Here is a 20,982-nt window from a genome sequence, read left to right as displayed (position 1 = left end):
GATCACAACAGTAAGAGGACACTTCCAACAGCAACAGGGGAACTCTGAACTTGCCTGGGCTTAACCTCTGTCTGAGGACAACAAACACCTTCAGGAATCTTCCAGAAAATTTCCTGCTTTCTTGCAAGTATTAAAACTCTCACGACAGGTTGGCAAAGGGAAGAATGCCACTTGGGCACTTCAATGCTTGCAACCTTTTAAAACTCTTCATTGCTGACATTGAGAACACTTGCAAAGAACAGACCAATAAAACATGAACCACAGAGTTACTCCTGTTTCCACTCACAGGCAGTGCTGCATGTAACTGGATCCAGAGGTGGTCCAGAGATACCCAAGACCTTCAGTCTGCTCCCAACAGCCATGCAGACAGTGGAACCACCCATCAGCATATCAATCACTACCATCTCCTGACACAGGTAAGCAGACTGACTGGGATATGTGTTGGCACAATAAACAATGTTTACAGCGCATTACACATTTGCCATTACATTTTTATTACTGTTATCCCACTTGAAAACTCCTTCAAACCTCTTAACTCTTGCTAATAAACTTTTTTCAGAGTTCCCCGAAGCATCCTCCACACCCAACACTTGTTCTCCTTGAAATCCTACTTTTTTTCTCCTCCTAATATATTAAAAAAAAAACCAAAACCATAACATGCACTTTGGCTTTCAACGCTTAATGCTCCAGCTATTGTTTAGATAGCTACTGTCTTCTGTTTAAAGCAAAGTGCCCTATTAAAATGCTGTGATTAATGAGGATGATAAATGCTGCACTGAGGTCCCTGCTATCAATCACATTTCTTGTGCAGAAAGGCACTCAAGCCAAAGCAGGGGGCTCATTTACCACTATTGTAGTAAGATTATTTTCTGTTAAAAAAGTGGCAGCCTCTTTATTCAATAATGAATGCATACTGACCAGCAGTTTAGAGACCTAGTGAGACATGGTTAAAGATGATAATAAAACAAAGTTACTGTGTGTGGTATAGGACAGATGGCAGCCACACAATAGCTATCAAGCCTATTTAAACAGATAAGTAGTTTTCCTATGCCCAGCCCAGCTCTAGACATGCTGATTCAAAGGCTGGCTCTTGTCCCATGGAGCCCTCTAACCTAAAACAGGTGCAGAGGTCATGGGGTTTCCTTCCATGCTTTCATTTAGCAATTCCCCCATGCTCTCCATCAAGCACAACACAAGCAGAGCCTGGGACAGATGCTCCTGCCCAGCAGTGATAAGCTACGCCTCTGTGCCTTGCAAACACATGCTTCAGACCCAAGGACAAACCAGCACAGCTCTGGGAAAGACAGAGGCACACCGTGTTGGAAATGTGGCAAGCAGCCTGACAAGCCCAGCGTTTCATTGGGGCGTTCTGAGACAAGCTGCCATGGACAGCATGGACAAAAAAAAAAAAAAAAAAAAAAAAAAAAAAAAAAAAAAAAAAATTCACTTCAGAGATATAAACTTTCTGCACAGACAGAATCAGTGACAGACAGAGGGCAAAAGGACCAGAAAACCAGTGTCAGCTGGGGTAGCCAGAGCCAGTGGACTGCAGTGAATATTGAATGACATGGAGCGGTGAAAGACTTAATTCCACTGAGCAGCCAAGAGGCTCAGATGCAAAGCCAATTTCTGCTGGGGATGGGGCAGCATTTTACCAAAAGCAAAAGCTGCTGATCAGCCTGACAAACAAACAGCCAGAGACAACCAAAAAACTGCAGGGGACACATTGGAGGAGCCAGTGAGAAACACTCAGAGACATCTCAGCAAGTTTCTGTGATGTCTGACGGGCCCTTCTCCTACAGACACTGCAAAAGTGGGCCTTTTAATATTGTAAGGATTACCTCAATCCATAGGCTTAACCCTCCTACAGCAAACCTGCAGAGACAATGCCATTGCCTTTGTGCTGCCAGGCAAGCCACAGCCCCAGCAGTCAGCATTTCAGGTACGGCCAGCAGCTACAGCTTCCTGCAGGAGCTGAAGGTCCCTGCTTCCCACCTCCTGGACATCTTGCACTAATTCACCTTTAGAGATACCCAGCTCCCGATGATCTCTGCAAACAGGATTGCTGGGAAATGAAAATTAGTTCAGTTCTCCTAAACTCTCAGGGCCGTAAATCCTCAAAAGCCTCTTTAAGCTTCGTCATAACATATGACTCTCGCAACACGGTTTATTATACAACTATTTCTTTCTCTCGATTTAAGAAGAAAGGAGCAAAACTGCAAGAAAGCATATTAGCACCATAACATGAATCCAAAGGTGGGGTAAGAGCCTAATAATAAGAGCAAGGCTTCAAAAAGTGTTTTGTCATTGTGACTGCTTATCATAATCCCTCTTCAACACCTGAAAACTACACGCGGTAGAGACCACAGCCCATAAAAACACCTGCATCTCAGAGGATGGGCTGCTGCATCCCACCCAAACTGCTCCAGAGATCAGGAAAGGCAGAGAAGACACTTCAAACAGCAAGGAAAAAAAATAAAAAAGGCAAAAACTTTTGCCCCCATCCCGTCTCAGCAGCAGCAAGGGCAGTAGTGTGGTAATGACCTATCCAATTCTTTTTAAAGTAACCTTGGCTTCTTTCTAACTTTTCACTTTGCCTCTCTTGCTGTTAAATAAAAATGTATCAATATCTTGGCATCAACATATAGTCTTGTTTGGTTTTAATCTCGATTTTGGGAGTATTTTGAACCCTCCAAGTTCTTTCCATTTTTTACACAGAGACTTAGCTTTCTTTGCTGTTCTGGGTTTAAACCTGTTTGTAACAGGTGACAACATATTTTTGACAGAATACACATGAACAGTTCAGGCCTTTCATTGTATTTAGTAAACTCTTCAAACAGAAATACATGTGGAAAAGAGATGCCCACATCTGGGATTATCCTTCACTGCAAGCCTTGCCTAAGGTTTTTCAAGTCAACAGTCAATTCCATAGTGGCTACACTAGGCCCAGTAAGAGTATTTTTTAAATTATTTTATCAATTTTAGCTCAGCAACAATATTTCAGAACACCTATATAACCTTTCTGCCTGACAAGATAGAAACAATCATCCTCCCTCTGACAGATGTAGAAAGTTTTAAAAGAACCTACCCTAAAACATCCCAAACACTGGAGTTTTATAAACTGAGTGAAATTCTGGGTGAGTGAAAGAAGATAAGAGTATTTTCTTCCCTTCCTGACACCATGGTTTTATATGAATTTTTCTATTATATTTGATTATGCACATATATATACAGAGGACAAATTCATATTTGGTTACAGGAAGCTTATTTGTTTCAGAAATTATTCTCTCTGCAGTATTTTATTGCAACAGATCTCATAAAAATACTTCTAACTCCAGCACTCTTTCATTGATATTATATGGAAGAGTTTTTGGTATTTCTCACGCTCATTTGGATACTGCAAAGGTAGAGGTCACAACAGTGATATTACAAGGGCTATTTGTAATAAAGCTCTGGAAAATGCAAACACAACGCTAACAAAATGTAGGTGAACATGTGAACACAGATGCAATGATTTGACTGTATCCCCTTTTGTACATCTCACTACTTTTCTCCACTGTAAATGACAGATTGACATTTTAGGAGGAAAACCACAAATATTTTTCAAAGCCATCCACCATGGCTGAATATTTATATTTGGCCTGCTGGGCTCAGATTTACCTTGAACATACAAAGAACAATAACAACAAAAAAGTTTTGGGCTGCACAGCCAAGAAGTATTTTGTTGCAAAGTTGCAGTCCCATCAAGTCACAATCCAAAAGGTGACTGAGGTGGCTCTGGTGCTCAAGACATCTCTGAAGCAGAACCACAATCATCTGCCAAGTTGCCTATAAAGGATATCACAATAGCCCTAAGCTTCCCTTTTTCAAACGTAGGAGCAGAAGTTAAAGGAATTCTTCCTGCACAGATCTCTTTACAACTGAGAGAATAAAAAAATGAACATGACCTTCAGCAAAAGGCACAGATGTGCCCCTCCTGCTTGTGCAGGAGAGCCCCAGCCCCAGCATGACACAGCTGGCAGCAGCAGTGGTGGCCTTCACATGTGGTGGAGTACAACACCACCAGCACAGACACAGCACAATTAGGGAGACATTTCTTCAGTCACGTGCAGACCCTGCTGCCTAAAGACATCCATGTCCAACTTGTACAGGCAAACCACAGCAATACAGCTGTGCAGAGCCTTCTGCCTGGAGGGTTCTGACTGCACCTGGGCTGCCAAGCACAAACACCCAGGAGCAGGAACTGTGGGATTCAACACACCCTCCTGCTCTTGTTCCCTCCATTCAATATGCTCATTAACACCTAACACATTGCATTGCCTACTGACACACAAAATGAGAAAAGATAGCACACACACACAAAAAAAAGGTAGGCTCTAGGCTTTGCTCAATCTGCAAGTATCATTCTGAGGTAAAAGTTCCAGGACAAGAACACTGAAAATATCAGGACTTCACCACAATAGCAATATGCCCACTCAAACACTAGAATGCAACCTAGCCAGTTTCGTGTACTAAGGGCCATCCCAGCACATTGAACTAACTGGTTTATGAAGATGAAAATCTCTGACTACTCTGCTCTTACAGCAACCCACCCACTCCACAAGTTGCAAAACAGAACACTTAGGGGACACTGCAGAATTAACGGGAACCAAGAGATGTGCATCAGTTCTGAATGATAGTGCAGGCAGCCACAGAACTCTGCCTTTGGTTTGTTTGTTTTCTTTTGATTTTGGTTCTTTAGGGATTTGTATTCTTTAGTGAGTTTTTTTCAGGAAGTTATTTATGGTTTACCAACTATATGCATGGATGCCTTACTCGTGTCATGGAGCATGGTTTCCATCTCTTTTGTTCCATAATTAATCACTAAAGTGCTGAAGTTTCCCCCTTGTAACACACACACTGGTATTTGAAGTTTTTACACACACTAGCTAGCATACAATTGTAAAACTACTTTTAGTAGTTGCATACATTAGTCTTGAATTTACCTTTCCATAATTTCTTCTGTGAGTGTTTGCTGAAAGACATGTTTACTAATGGACAAAATACCACGAACCTAAGAGTCAGCCCAATCATTTAGACCCTCAAGAGCATTCATTTCAGGGAAGGTTGTCCAAGTGAGCAGTTCTGCCCATGCCTCACTCTGCCCTTTCAAGTACTGCTATTATTATTAGTCATTATGTAACACCACCACTCCAAATAATGGCACCAATTCTTACTTTACTGATTGTTACTATGCTTAGCTGCACTGCAGTCGTACCACCTAATGGCAACTTTCCAAGAAGAGGACTCATTTCTCCCAGACACTGCACATCCACCCAAGAAGAAACCAAGCTTCTGCTCATGGGGTCATCAAGAGCAGCTCTGAGTATAGTGAGCCCACAGCAACAGGTACCAAGCAGAAATCTCTGTGGACCCCAGTGGCTTCTGGAAAGAGAGGTCAGCCTTTTTTGAATATGCACAGGACTATGGGATATGAGAGGATCACAGAACTTTAAATCTTAGCTTTCTATCTTTTCTGAGGGCATTCAGCACATTACTGAGGTTCTCAATTTGTAGCTTTAATTTCTATTTTGTTATATGTTTAGAAAAAAATCAGTGCCATCGTGACTCATTCTTTAGCTTCTAATACTCCTCCATCATTCCTTATCATCATTTTGTTAACCTCAAGAAAAGATTACTCAAATGTTGTCTTGGCATTTAGAGATTTACAGATTCAGAGATGCACGTAAGAGCTGCACACTGGCTCTAGCAGATTATGTATTATGAGTGAGGAGTTCACTGCATATTCAACTGCACCTTGCTTCACTTAGAAGAGAAGTATGTGTGCTTCAAATTTCCTGTAAGTTTTAAAAAGACACAGGATCAACAGTCAGACTTGACTCAACTTTGGCAGAAGCCTGAGGAAGCCACTGGAGCAGAATGCCACTGGGTCAGGGATCTGTCCTCACTGCATAGCTGATCATGAGGGTGGCTGAGCACCTCTGTGGGTGGCCAGGTTACACCTGTAGCTCCAGGATGAGGCCTGGCAACACAGATCTGCTGGCATACACTCAAAATGCAACAACAACTAAGCCCAGATTAAACATGCATTTATTAATACAGGTATCAGCCATCTGGATTCATCATAAACTTGGTTTACACCCCACTGCCAGCATGGAGGAGTCTAATGCAAATTCACCTGCCAGGCCACCATAATCCCACTAAAAAGTGCTGAGAAGGGGTTTGGATCGATACAAATAAATCCACCCTTAAAGAGATTTCAGTTAAACTGTTGCAACCGTGGAAATCCTAAAGCAGATAGTTCTGTCCTAAATTATGAAATGTTAGTAGGTTTGTTCCTTCTCTAACCCCTGCCAGGGACAACCTCAGGTAGACTATGACTGCAGACAGGGTTTTTATATCTGTGATTGCAGACAGAGACAAAGGCAAGCTGGAGCTACCAATGAACTTGTGTCCTGGTGTGCTCAGGGCTGGATACCAGCGAAGAACCACGTAGCAGTGCTGAATCCCAACAGAGCAGGCTGGTTTCCAGGGCTAGACTGCCCAAAGGCAGAGCCTGATCAATCTTCATGTCGTTACAGCCTTGTGTTGTCCACTTCTGCTGCCCTTTCTCCATAATACCTCAGCCTCGAGTATTTTAAAAAATAAGGGGGGAGGGGGGTGTGGGTATAGAAAATCCCCCTGGCAAGAGAGCCTGTGAAAGCCTGTGAAACTCCAAATCAACTCCATTGACATCTAATATTGCAAATTATCAGCTCAGAAATAAATAATATTTGAAGAAAAGCCCTCCTGATGCTCAGGGAAGATGTAGAATACAGTGGCAAGAGAGCAGCAGTCCCACCAGAAGCCCGTGTGGGGCTTGAGAGCACACTGCCCAACAGCACAGCACAGGGATGGACAGGCAGGTGAACAGTGCTCCTGGCACTACAGAGCAGGCAGAACAAGGGGCTTTCTCCAGAGCAAAAATGAGACACCAGTTCAGCATAATCTCCCCTTCTCTGTACTATCTGTGATGCCTTAAGTTTTAACTTTCATGCTTTTCAGATTCTGTGCTGCCTAGGGGTGTAGATTTGAGCCTCATATTAAGTATTAGTAAGCTCTCTTCAGAGAGTAGGGAGACAAAAATCCTTTTCCTGCTGGAGACCGAGGACAACAGGTAGAACTTCCAAGCCCAAAAGCATCAACAGCAGCAGACTGAAGAAGTAAAACAAAAAGGATGGGACTTCACAACCTGAAGCTGTAATTGGACAATTAAACCCCAATATGCAAATGGACCAAAATTTATAAAAGTGTGAGATCTCATGACCAGCCATCCATTTTGTGACCATTTTGGGTCCACCTTGGGTGTAGCCCTGGCCAGGCTCTTGTTCTGCCCAAGGGGTAGCTTCTAAAGGCCCTTCAATAAATACCTACATTATTCTCTAGCTCTGTCCAGTCCCTGTTTCAAGTCAGCCTCCCCATAACTTACGCTTCGACTGTGCTGCCCTATACTTGCAGTTGGCAGTGATTTGCCAAGGAACTTTTCACAGAGATGTGTTGTCACCTTGTTTCCACATCTGTACCTCAAACACCTGAAATAGATGTCTGAGGATGTGCAAGTCCCCAGAGCTGTCCCACACATCTTTTTCTCCCCAGCCAAATTCAGGGCTATGAATTCTACCATAAGATCAAGCTTCTCAGTATCAAATGCTACCATGCTGAGGAGCAGTAGAGTGCTCAGGTCCCTCTGGGCATGTGGAAGGAAGCAACTTGGGAACCACAGAGACAGAGGTAACTGGATGATACAGGGACTTTTATCCTGACACTTAATACACACCTCTGATCTTCCCCCACTGCTCTCTATTCTGTCTCCAGCAGCCATGAACCCTTTCCCCTTGACAATGAAAAAGCAAAGAAAGGCATCTCCTTACATGATTCATTTTCTTTTGGCCAATTAAGGCATAAATTTGCATTTTAAAGCAAAATACCCACACCATATAAGAAAAAGGAGAGATAAATGCAGTTTATTAACCACACATACTGAAAAAAAATCACCTTATCACAAGAACCAGGATGACTCAGAAAATAAACGTAAATAGCTTCTGTGATTTAGCACTGACTGACACCCAAGGTATTAAAATAAATTGCCCATGATTTCTCACAAGCTCCACGCTAATGCACTCCGTGAAAGGTCAGTGGAAACAGCAGCAGTGCATAAGTATCTAGAGGCTTTACTTGGTGGCAAATAATGCAATGATTTGTCCCCTGACCAGGACTGGGAAAGGAAGTTAATCTGCATCTCCAGCCTTTCAGGGAATGTTCCAGGGTTGTAAAGCATGAGTCAGCAGCATTGCTGCTATAGAGGTTTTTTCCTAGCACGCTACTGCCAACACAGACTCTGCCTTTCACAGCTTTGCTATGCCAGCAAGTGTCCATCAGGAAACAGCCATTCTTTTGTATGAAATGGGACAGATTATTGATTACTATTTATTCATTAACATCTCAATGTCATCACTGACCTCTATGATCACAACATAATTCTATACAGCAAAGAAGAAGAGATAAGTTGATGGGTGAAGCGGGGAGAAATCAAATGTTAGGAAATGTATTTTAACTTTTTTAGTGTTACTGCTACTGCACTAATACCACAAACACCTTTATCACTGCAGCCAAGACAAAACCCATCATCCTAAGTCTCATCATCAAATCTGGCAGCTTCCTGTAACCAAGGATCTCAGCCCTTTTGCAAAGCTGATGAATACTTCTCCTGAGAAATACACTGGTATTTGTTTTACAGACAAAGAAAACAAGGAAGAGAAAGAAGACAGAAACTTTCAGGAATTAACCTGGCAGTTTACAGCCATTCACAGGAAACACAGGCCTGCACATCATCAGGTGCACCTTCTTCCTCCAGTTGAGGCCATATCAGCCCAGCTCCTGGTCCAGTTCATTCTCCACTGGATTCTTGTGCTCTAATGATTACTTTCTTGACAGGTTACACAGAGCCCTTTCTAACACTACTAAACCAAAACTTCTGCTAACTATACCTAGCTTTTAATATTTAAATGTAGCTTGACAGAGAATTAAGGACAGAAGCTTCTCTTCCTAGAAATGAAAAAGAAAATTAAATTTAACTATTCATTTAAAGGAAGAAAGCACTGCCATAACCTCACCATTCGCTGCCTCTGACCTGCCCAGCTGGCAGCACACAGCCACACAGAAACTGGAAGAGTGGAAGCTCTAGCACAGGAGGAGAAGACACAAGATGCAAATGCATATGAAAAAGTATTCATCAGGATATATTAGCTCCAGTCTTAGCCACTGAAAGTTTCATGTAGATTATGTTCTCTGCAGCTAGTAACTTCTGAGTGCCTTGACCAATTTCAGCCTGTTTTGTCACAGAGGTAACTGCCTTTCTACAAGTCCCAGGACAACCAACATTCAAGTAGAAAAAGCAGACCCTGCAAGGGACCCTTTCTCACATTGCAGCTGAAAAAAAAGCCATAATATAGGACCATTGTTTGCCACCAAACTATTTTCCTAGGACACAGTCTTTCTAATCAGTAGAATAGCAAGAAAATAATCACTGAGAATCGATCGTTCATCAAGCACAAGACATAAATCCAAGTCAGCACCATCCATTCCAATGCTCAAACCACTACTTGTTTCATATAATCATAGGACAAAACAAGATGAATCCTGGTGATCTAACCCTAACAAACAAACCAAGGGTGTTGAGACCCAGCCTAGGGCAGCCATAAAGCAAATGGCCTCCTTACCTCCTCTGTGAGGGTCATGACGAGCAGGGTTAAAAACCAGATGACAGTCTCAGGGTGGGGACAGATCTGGAGGCCCAAGTTCACTCCTGAAGCTGCTCCCTGCAGGAGAGCCCTGGGGATGAACTGACACCACATTTCCCTTCTGGATGCCTTTGGTGCATTTGGTTACCATATCATATGTTGAACTGAAGGCAAGTGCCAAACATCACGTCATCTTGAGTGAATGCCTTGGAGTCCACAAACTCTAATCCAGCACACCTCATTGCCACTGCACACTCTGGCTTCTCTTGCCTTTTTGTATCAGCTAACAACATGCTTTTCTTTGGATATTTCAAGCCAACTTATGCTACCCCTGTGGCCAGGGGATTTTTAAGTCCTGTCAGCCTAGAATTAATTCTCTTCTTACAGCCTAAGTGCCCCTTACCTCTTAGGCAAGAAAGTCATATTGTTTGAAATTATTTCCATTTTTGCCAGTATAACATCTCATTTTCTTCTTTATAGCCTGAAGGAATGATTTGTAACATGAATCTTAAAAAGCCAGATAAAAGGAGGAGGCCAAAATGACTGCTAAATCAGAAGTACAAGAAATGTATATGTATTCCTATATGCAGTAAGAAAACCCAGTCTTCACCAACTCAGATTTAATAACAAATAGCTGATGTCTTTTCCTTGTTTTTAGTATACCATAGAGGTCTGATAAGATGCTGTGCACAGGAGATAAGATCCATTCCCACAGCAGATGAAAACCTGCAGGGATCTGAAGGGATCACATTGTCAAAAAATTGGACTCATTATCCACCAATATTATAAAAACCAGGCAGTTCTACTTGTCTGCTAACACTGCTATAATTTCTATTTATGAGAGATCCTTCCTTTCCTCCTCTTCAGTGCTGCAGCAAAACCTTGGATTCTGACATCAAGCCCAGCAAGCAGTATTAGTCCTTGAGACAGAGTTTGCAAAACATTAATGAAATCAGAATGAGACTGCAGTTTGGCTTGCTGCCTTGGACAATGGAAGTGAAATTATAAGTAGAGGGAAGAGAAAGGACTTGCTCTTAGCTAAAATCACAATGTTGAATGCATTTTTCACAAATTAAAGCATTTTAAACACTATTTACTACAGGCTTTTCTATTTCAATGAGCTTAGTGGTAACTGAAAGCAGGAGGAAGCAGTATTAAAAGTAGCTAAGATAAACTAGCAAGTAAAGAAATCCTTTCAAAAATTTTATTCAGCCAGGAAAATCTATTAGAGTAAAAAGCTTTCTGCCTAAGACAGAAAAACTGCAAGGGCCAGGAGACTGGAAAGATGTGTAGAAGAGGAAAACAAAGAAGGGAATTGTACATAAGAAAACAGGAGCGAGAATATCTGGAAAAATTCACAATGCTTTCCCTCAGGAAACAGCATCTATCAACCAGTCACAGAAATTAATTTCAATGATATTGAGCATTCATTACCTTTGTGGGGCGTGCTTTGCTGTCAGCAGTGGCCCACACCTTTGCCAGTGCCCAGGTTCTGGCTTGGGATTCCTGCCTGTCTGGGGAGCCACAACAGCCATTTCAGGAGCTCAGGCTTTCTCAAAGAGTGACACATAACTGCCTTTCCAGAAAAAATCCTGTGGGGTTTTATCAGGTTTTTACAAGGCCCTTAAAACTTCAGACTAAAGACACATGCATACTGTGATTGCACACGTTCCCTCCAGGTCTAAATGCTGACCTAAGAAGTATGATCACCTGCAGGGCACCACAACACAGAAGAACATCATAAAGTCTGGTCTGGTAGGTGTTGGCTGAGAACTGGCACCTAGGAGTTAATTCAAGATGGATAAACCTTTTCGTCCCTCCATCAAGGTGAAGAGAGCAGATTTTCAATCCTGCCTAGATTTCTTTTTTTTTTTTTCTTTGAGTGCCGTCCTCACTGCAAATCTATGAAATCTGTATTCCTTAGTTATCTGACACACCTGGAAGCCCAATACAAGGTAACTTAGAAATTTCATTCTGTAACATTTTATCTCCCTTCTTCCTCTACAGAGGCAAGGGCTTAAAGTAAGGACAGCCAAAAGGTACTAGGAGAAGAGGACAATAAACTGCTAGTCCTGGGAATGAGCAACGACATTGCCAAAAAAACCCAGCTTGTTTTCCACCTTTAGATACACAGCCGTAATTTCTGAAGTGCCAGTGCTATATCAAAAAGCCATCAGAGAGTTGTTCAGCCAGCACTGACAGGCTGCTGGAACCATGAGCTGCTTTCCTGTGAGAGATTGTACCTGCTTGCAACAAGCCTGAGAGATTAACTCTGTCGTTGCTGACGCTAAAATCAGTATTAAGACAAACACAAATGTGGTATGACAGGAGGCAGATACACCCTAACTATACTGAACACAAGCCATAAGACAAGCATTCGGGTTTGTATCTCACCCTTTGGTAGCTGCAGCCAAAAGGACTAATTAGTTACCTAGAGCATATGCTTACACATCAAAAATAACTTTACAGCGCCTGGCATAACAATTTGAAAATCTCTGCAAGGCTGACCAATAAATAAATAAATAAATAAAGATAAACAAAACCAACCAAACAACAACAACTCAAAAAATATTGTTTCAATCAAAAAGGAAAAACAAAATAACAAAGAGCAACCCACACCCTGCACCACATTCAAAGAGAGGCATCCTACCTTTCCGATCTTTGAACAAGAAGATTCCAATCAGCACGCTGCGTCCAAGACTATATGCTGAAGAATCTGCTAATACAAAACAAAGGGAGGGACAAAAAAAACCTGAAATTTTTTTTTTTTTTTGCTGAAAAACAGTCTTTACCTATGAGAAAAGTGTTTCTTCTATCATACAAAGACAAAAATGCATAAACATATCCATACAGTGATCTGTGTATGAAGGTGTGTCTGCATAAAACACACACCATGCATACATCAATGTATTTATAAACAAATCCACAGGAGTTTATTACCTATTCATTTTAATTCATCCAATGTGCACTGCCACAGATTTTTAATCTACCGCAGACAAAATCCAAAAAGCTTCAGCACAAAGGTATAACTCTCTCAAATTCTCAACAAGCAAACAAAGCTGACATTATTTTTTTTTCATAAAATCATTACTAGCTCATCTGCTGCCATACCCCAAAATCCTATCCTTAAATAACTGCTGCATAATCATTCTCCCGGAGTGTTGTTATCCATCGGCTCGCTGCCTATCTCCAGACAGACGCAGTCTGCAAGCCACCAGCTTGGATCTACCATGTGTACGTCAGGAAAAGGAAAACTGCAAATTAGGAGAAGTCCCCGCAGTGGTGAGAAGGAAAAAAGGGTGAGTGGGAGAGGGAGAGGGAGTTCACTGGCCACGGAAATTTCGAGAACGACGACGAGCCAGCCGGCTCCGCCATCATCCACTTACAATAGGATGCTGCACCTCGCGGCTGCTGAAGCAGTTTGTCAAGGGGTTGCTGGTATCAAATGCCTGACAGGCATTTTAATTGCATCCAACCAAGTGTGTCCCCAGGAACGGGGCCTTTAATCCGATGAATATCATCGACTGGTTTCCTTTGTGCTGCTGCCAGACACACAGAAGCCTGCACAGTGCACAGGCAGCAACGCGCCCGGTTCTGCCGTGCTGCTGATCCAAATCCCAAACAGGGTTTATGGACGGGACACAATAAAAAGGAGGACTGGAGGGATTTTCTGCTTTACAGATCAAGAGGGCAATTTGCTGTCCCCTTTTTATTTTTCTATCTAGTGCTGGTCACATGTTGGAACCAGCCTGACTGTGCTATTTGAGCCTTGCATTTGCTTATTCACACCAAGGGGAAATAAAACCAGGGAGAATGCAGAAGTTCTGTAGGACTGCAGGGGCAAGGGAGGGCCCTTCAGGACTAATACAAGAGTGTAACAGGGATCACTGCACAGTTCAGCTCAGAAGTAAGTTCTCTGTGAAGTGAGGAGTTCAGTTTCACTGCCACTATTCAGCTGTTGTGTCTGCTTTGATCTCATCTCCTTATTCCAAGGCTTTCTTCAGGACAATATTAATCTCAGAAAGGAAAAGGAACCTGTGAATTTGGAAATCTCCCCATCTGCTCTGAGGAGCTGGGGTCCTAAACAGCTCAGCTAGAGAGGGATTGTAAAGAAAGGGTAGAGAAGCATAAATTAATTTCCTAAAAGAATATAAGAAAAATTAAAATATGAACTGCTTTGCTTTCAAGCATTTAAAGTTTGTTATAAAACAGCATACACAGCAAAGAAGAAATTAAGAGTAACCAAGGAGTAACCAGCACACTGTTAAGGACTGAAGACAAGCATAAATTTCCCTGCACTCAGGACACAGAAGTCAACTAGGTTCAATTCCCAGCAGTAAGCTGGTGTTTCTCAGTCCCTGTGACAGCAGAGCACCTCACAGGAAAGGCTATCAACAGGAAAATTAAACATCTCTCTACCACAAAATTTGGGAGAGGTCCAACAAACCCCATTTACCTTTGGATGGGCCAGCGGGCTTACAGGACGGAGTAACAAATTTCCCATTGATTTCCAGGGTTTTTCTCCCCAAATTTTGGGGGTAGAGGGCTGCAAAAGGAATCAATTCCCTCCTGTCTTCCCCCACAACCACAGGATGACTTCACACATCCACCAGCCGTTGCATCAAACAGAAATTCCACCCTCACTGCTATAAACAGATCTTAGTAACTTAAGAGCATCTATCCTGAGCTGACAATTTTTCCCCACTCTCTCAACCACCACAGCAGTGAGGAGGATGAGGAAATGGAGGAAGGTAGGCTGTAGGGACAAGGACGACAGTGGAACAAGTTCTACATGGTGGCAAAAAAGCCTTTTGGAAAGAAGAGGAAAAAAAACAAGCAAGAGTGGCACTAGCGCAATTCTTAGACCTTTCCTCAGAAAAAGCCTCCTGTGACTCATGAGAAGGGGTGCCTGCTGCTGCCAAACCTCCCACTGCAGAGATCATCCTCTGCAGAAACCAAGGAAACCCTAATCCTGCCTCATCTTCCTCAGCTCCACCATTTACCAGTTGGTGCTTGTTCACAGCCTTGCTACGATCTCTTCTTCACTAGCCAAAGTAACCAGGAGCTCTGGGAGGTCCCTGGAGCTGGGATGGTAGAAAAATAAAAAGTCCTGAAAACTGTGCTGTAATTTGTCTCAGAGGTTCCTAACAGAACTCATGCGGCTCACAAAGGATGGATACAAGCTGCCAGCCTGTGTCCCACACCCTGGAACCTAGGAATGAATCTTCAACCAGCTCCCCAAATCGCCTTCAGTCTGCCCATGCAAGCATTTCCAGAGACACAAGCCGCTGAAACAGCCCATAGACAATGGCTTAATCTTAAGATACTGCAAATAAAAACCGTCCTAATCATCAAGTTTGTTCTGCCTGCCCTGCGATGTATGTCTTCATACTTATAAAAATACTTCTGACAAAAGGCATAGGAGGAGACAGGGATGAAGGTCCTAATCCAGATAGATGCTGGAACACAGAGAACACTCAGCCTAGTCTGAGATTTAACCCCATGTTTACCTGACTTACTCACAGACATAGGAAACTCATCACATGAAATCAGTGCATCCCAACACAGTGAAAATACAAATATGTAAGGAAGTTGACAAGTCAAAATCCTGGAAAGCATTAAATCACAGTTTCAGCACTGTGATTCTCAAAGAGGAGTAAAGACATTTACAACCTCAGTAAAGGAGATGGTGAGACTGTGACTGAGGTCTGATTTATACTCCAGAAGATTCTGCTGGTTCAGGTGGGTTTTACTCCATTACCACATTCACACAAGACATTCCTTACTGTGCAGCTGCATACTGGGTTCCTCTGTGCAGGACACTGGGCAAAACAGAAGACAGCTGCCATTATAAATTAGAGGAGGGAAAACTCTAAAGAGATTATGGTAGTGTTCCCCTCATTTTCAGGATGATGAAGGGGGGAGGGGGAGGGAAGAACAACCATCAGTTTGGGCTTTCCCAAGGTCACACAAAACCTCTCTTCCCAAACAAAGCAAGATGCTTCCACAACCTCAGCCTGAGATCTTTCTACCCAAATTACTGCTGAAGCCTTGTAACCAGTGTTTAACAAAGGACTTGTGGGTTGGTTGCTTCTTTTTTAGCAAAGACTGGATGAACATTTTATGCAATGCCTGAAATAGCTTCCAATATCATCAGTGATGTAGATTAAGAGGCATAGGTCTACTGAGCAGGAACTGCACCACTCTGGTAAAAATATCCCTGGAACAGGGAATTTTCTTTTTATCTGCTATTGTCTTAGCACTTGAACCAGGGATGACTGCCTTCTGGAGAGCTTGAGAGGAGACAAATGCTTCACCAGACTCTCTAAATATTGTCTGATCTTCTGCAATAGTAATAAACATCAGACTATTTATTTTACGATCCATTTGAGGGAAAAACTTGCTTTTATTTTTTTTCCCCTTCTCAAGACAGGGAAAAAACAAACAGAAATGCATTAATTAATTCTAGAAAAACACATGCCATTTAGCACACTAGTTCTTTCAGGGCTGTGTAGTGAGGAAGGCTATAAGGCTGCAGTCACTGTTGTCCTCTCTGTGGTTACTGACAAGACAAGTTTTTAAATCCCAAGCATTTAACAGCCTCTCTTTCCCCTACTTCAGCTTGTTTTTATGTGTCAGACAGATACTTTCAGGCACAATCTCTCTTTCGTGAATTCTAGCTGACCCTCCTCAACTAAATAATCGAGATGTGGAATATCTAGAAAAGGATCTCTATTTCTCTCTGGGCCACCATGTCACTGAAGTCAAGCTGGAAGATGTAGGATATTCAAATACCTCCAGGTCTGTTTGTCAGAACAACCAATACTGCACTTAACCCTTGGAAGCTGCCAAATTCTTTGGCTTTCTGAGGAAATCTTTCATTTCTAGCTTAGAGACCAGTGAGGACAAAAGAATAAGAAAGCAAAATTCAGGAAATGTGTTAGTCCCTAAACATTGTATGTATATGTGGCAGAGATAGTAGTAACAGCTGCAGTGCGAGCTTTTGTATAGTTATCCAAAATAAACCATTCCCTCTGCCCTGGTTACTGCATGTGGACAGGAACAGCTTGGTATCACTGCTTGTTCAGCCTGCTGCTTCTGTGGTGCTAGTGTCACTGACAGCTGGGCAAAAACAAACACCCGACCTCAAATTCCATCCACAAAGGAAAAAGCAAAGAGATGAGTGAGCAATCACACCTCAAATTTTAACACAGCAGAAGCAAACCTCCCTCTCAGAGAATCACTGAAATGTTATAAAGACATCAGATGTGTCCCAACTGGTACAGCCTAAAAGTGCCTTGTGACTGCACTGCTCCTGGAAGGCCATCTAAATTTCCAGTTTATTCCCTGTGTCCACGGTATCAGAAACAACTGACAGCACCAACCCTCCTGCAGAAACCAATGCCACCTGAGAGTGCTGTGACTTTCTACCAAACCAGACCACTGCACTGCACACATCCAGGAACACAATGGCTTTGAAGGCTGCACCCTGTGCAGGCAACACTGCATCAGTGGGAGGCTCAAAGATTGTCCTGATGGGTGTCCACGTGACAAACTGTGCATCTAAGAGAAACACCAAATGTTTCTCCATCCTATCACATGGTTTGTGACTAAGAAAATACTGCAGACAGAATCTGTACCACTTTGTTCTCACCTTTTCTCTCTCCTGGCCTACCAGTGGGGCGATAAGTCAAGACAAAAACTTGCTTACTGTAAAATATCACAGCTAGTGTAATAGAACTTATTAATGCATCAGTTTGTACTTCACTGAATCAGGTAACCTAATGCTTTTAAATTAAGTGTCATGTCGTAACTTTTAACAGATGCCTTAGGTATTACTCTATATTAGGTTTATAAATAAAATATTCTAAACTAACGAATCACTTGTTGAAGCAGGTTTTAAAAAAACATGCAATTAAAATATAAACAAAGCTAGCATGGTCTTAAAGCATATAAACCAGTAAAATACACAGATTTATCTGTTTGTCTAATCCTAGTTTTTGAGCAGTATTTCAATTCAAATACCACTTATATTTAGGAAAACATGCTTTTTTCAGTCAATAGGGTGCTGGTGTATGCACTACTGAAAATAGAGGTTTGCCTGAAAAGAGGTTGGTATCTGTAACCCCTTTCAGTGAAAAGGTACTTGCTCCTTAAAGATCAATCTTTTCTCAGAAATATGATCTCTAGCAGATAAGTGCTGCCTTCCTAAAAACTGCCAGGTCATTGTTTCCTCTTAGGTCCATACCTTCCTTAAAGAATTTTTTTTTTTAAATATGGTTAGCTCAGCTAACTGCTGTTCCTCGACAGCAAAACCAACCAGACAGGCACTAGAAATTGCAGAAACATGTAGTAACATGCAGCACAATTGGTTTCAACAGCTTCTCACTCCGGAACAGTTTATGTAAGGAAGGCAGTCAGGCAGAAACCCATGGAAGAGCTCCCGGCAGCTGAGCCCTGCGGAGGGGAAGCAGCTCTCTCTCCTCACCTCAGAGGAGAGACAACAAAAGCAGCCTTATGAGAACACTGCTTGGCTGTCAGCCTGACCCACATGGGTTCAGATGTGACACTGCCAGCGTGATGTAACAGCTTATCCCCTCTTCACATGGGCAGCCAGGCTGAGCCTGTGCAATACCTGCCCTTCACAGACTGTGGATTTCCAGTAAAACCACCCACAGCTAACAGCCACTCTGACCTCCCAAAGTCCTGCTAAAACCACCAGAAGCCCTTCCTTCACTCCAGTGCACCAGGACCAGAATTTGTGTTTATGCACACTCCTGTAGCATTTCAGATAAAGGCAAAGAGGGCTGGCAGTGTGCAGATACTCTCAGTTACAGATACTCTCTTTGCAGAGGACACCCCTGGCAGGGTTTTTTTTAATGGATTCTGACTATCACATTTTACTGTGAAATGAACATAGCAGATATGGTAGGCTAATTCATTAGCTACTTATGATTGATTCTTGTTTTCATCATCATAAAAGCAGATTTCCTGTGGTTAACACAGTGATTCCAATTCCCTGTTTGCTGACACACATTTAAGCCAGCCACTGCTCCACTGCATCCACAGTACTTACCACATCAAGACTAAAATGCATTTAATGACTGAAGACTTGGATTAGACGACTTAAACATTAGCCTTCATTCACCCTCGTCTCACAGTACTGTCCACAATTATTTTTAAGCTGTTTGTACATGAAAATTACTTCTCTCCTCTGCACCAAGTAGTTGCCTCAAGGGTGAAAGGCAGTAGCTATTTTGCATCACTCACACTGTCCATGAGCTCAGGGTACAAAGCAAAGGATGCCACATCCAACCACCATCAGCAGGGAGACCTTCGGGAAGTGTAATGTGATTACACTCAAATCTAGTTTATCATAATGGGATGGAATCCATGAAAGTCATTAGACAAAAGGGATTTTTGGATAAATGAGAGACCTAGGACCTTATCTCATATACCTCAAGGGACGTGACCCTCTTTTAGATGAAGTAATACTTTTGATCAATGGCATTTTAGATGACAGCCCCAAGCAGTATGGCCACTAAGTCAGGAAACTTCTGCTCTTTCAATGACTGGCACAGGACTCCTTGCTACTATAAGCCATCCAGACACTGATTTACATAGGTTTCAAAGGATGGTACTGTTTAGTACAGGAACTCTAGGGCACCAAGGAGAATATGATCAGGATTTAAAAGGGGGAAAGGCAGAGGGAAGGATGGAGAGAGGAGTTGCCAGTCTTGGCTCCTCCTTCATCCTACCTGAGTTTCTTTGCAAGACTCCCATTCAGGAGGGAGTCCCATTCCATTTGGCACGGAACAGAAGGATGGACAGCTCAAAAGATAAGGGGGTTTACACTCTGCAAGGCTCTAGAGAGAGACAACTAGAAAGGAAAGGCAGAATTAAGAGAGTTTAGCAGCTTTAACAACAAACTCTAAAAGCACATAGGAAGAATATGCTAAGCTTTTTAAGAGCCTAACTATTCAAATAAAAATCACACAGCAAACAGAGACAAAACCCATATAAATAAGGAAAGGCAAAACTATGGGACTATAATCAGAAAAACTAAGGAATAAACTGAGTTATGATTAGCCAGGAACATAAAATGCAACAAAAGAAGAATCTATATAATCTGAAATGCAGACAGGACAAGTCATGGTTCAGCAGAGAGGCATAACAAAGATAATGCAGAGAAGGCTACAACTCAACATACTCAACTTGATCAATCTTCACAAGACCAACAGTGAGCAAATACTGCATATGATTGTTTTAAAAAGAAGCACAACTTCAGGTTAAAATAGGAAAGAGAAACTTAAGAAACACTCAAAACAAGGAAGATGCAGCTTAGAAAGTTGTGTGGAATATCCCTGACTCAAGAAGAGTATTTCAGACTTCAGAACAAACCAGACGAGAGTCTGCTTTACCTTCACAAACATCTCCCAAACACCATACTCTCTCTTGAGAGGTCTCTTGAAGCCGTGGAAAATTACAAACCGATCAGTTAAACCCCATCTTTGCAAAGATCTTGGAAAAAATAAACCAAGTAGTTTACAAGTACCTAAATACCTACAGGGCAAGAGCTCAATTAAAGAATACTTCTGGCAATGTCAGTTTGTCAGTAATAAATGCCAACAAACTCATCTCACCACTCTAGACTTTGCTTTTATAAAATTTGGGGTTCACCCCAAGTTAGGATGAGTTTGTCACAGGAAAGCATCTTCCAAAACCAAGATCACTGCAGCATCCTGCACAGCAGCTCCAAGATCTAAAAGCAGGAAATCAGGAAAAAAGGACTAAACAGCATATTGAGAGAGATAAGGCCTCAGACACATAACTAGACAAATCAGGAGGAAGTAGCTTGGCAGTACTTTGACAGGAAAAGGCTCACTCTGGGGAAAAAAAAAAAAAAAAAAAAAAGACAAACCACAGTTTTATTTATCCTAATGGGGATGCTATTCCTAAAACACAGGGATAATTATTGCATTTTCTTTGGTGGTGGTGTCTCAACTGGAAAAACACTAAAATGTGGGGTTTGCACAGTAGAGGTAGACACTGGCAAACTGGGAAGAGTCCAGAAAACCAAAAGGGAGAGTTTGGGAAAACATTCTTCTAATCTTTCCTTGTAAAGTACATGTTTTCAGATATGTTTCTTCAAAGTACAGAAAACCCAAGCAGTAACAAAAATCTTTCAGATAACATAATTTTT

The 20,982-nt window shown here is 42.1% G+C and overlaps 1 protein-coding gene across 21 annotated transcripts in view; it reads right to left on the bottom strand.

Annotated features, from left to right (window-relative positions):
* MAP2 (microtubule associated protein 2) overlaps positions 1-20,982 on the bottom strand; it is a 232,492-nt gene that overhangs the window by 124,640 nt on the left and 86,870 nt on the right. For all 21 annotated transcript variants that reach the window (XM_066322388.1, XM_066322389.1, XM_066322392.1 and 18 more), the window contains exon 3: positions 12,430-12,495. The gene's annotated coding sequence lies outside the window, so the exon portion shown is untranslated. The remainder of the gene's footprint in view (positions 1-12,429; positions 12,496-20,982) is intronic.

The sequence above is a fragment of the Sylvia atricapilla genome, chromosome 7, assembly GCF_009819655.1.
Source record: "Sylvia atricapilla isolate bSylAtr1 chromosome 7, bSylAtr1.pri, whole genome shotgun sequence".
NCBI lineage: Eukaryota > Metazoa > Chordata > Aves > Passeriformes > Sylviidae > Sylvia > Sylvia atricapilla.
Note: the sequence above shows the minus strand (reverse complement) of the source record. Positions and strands in the feature narration are given on the sequence as shown.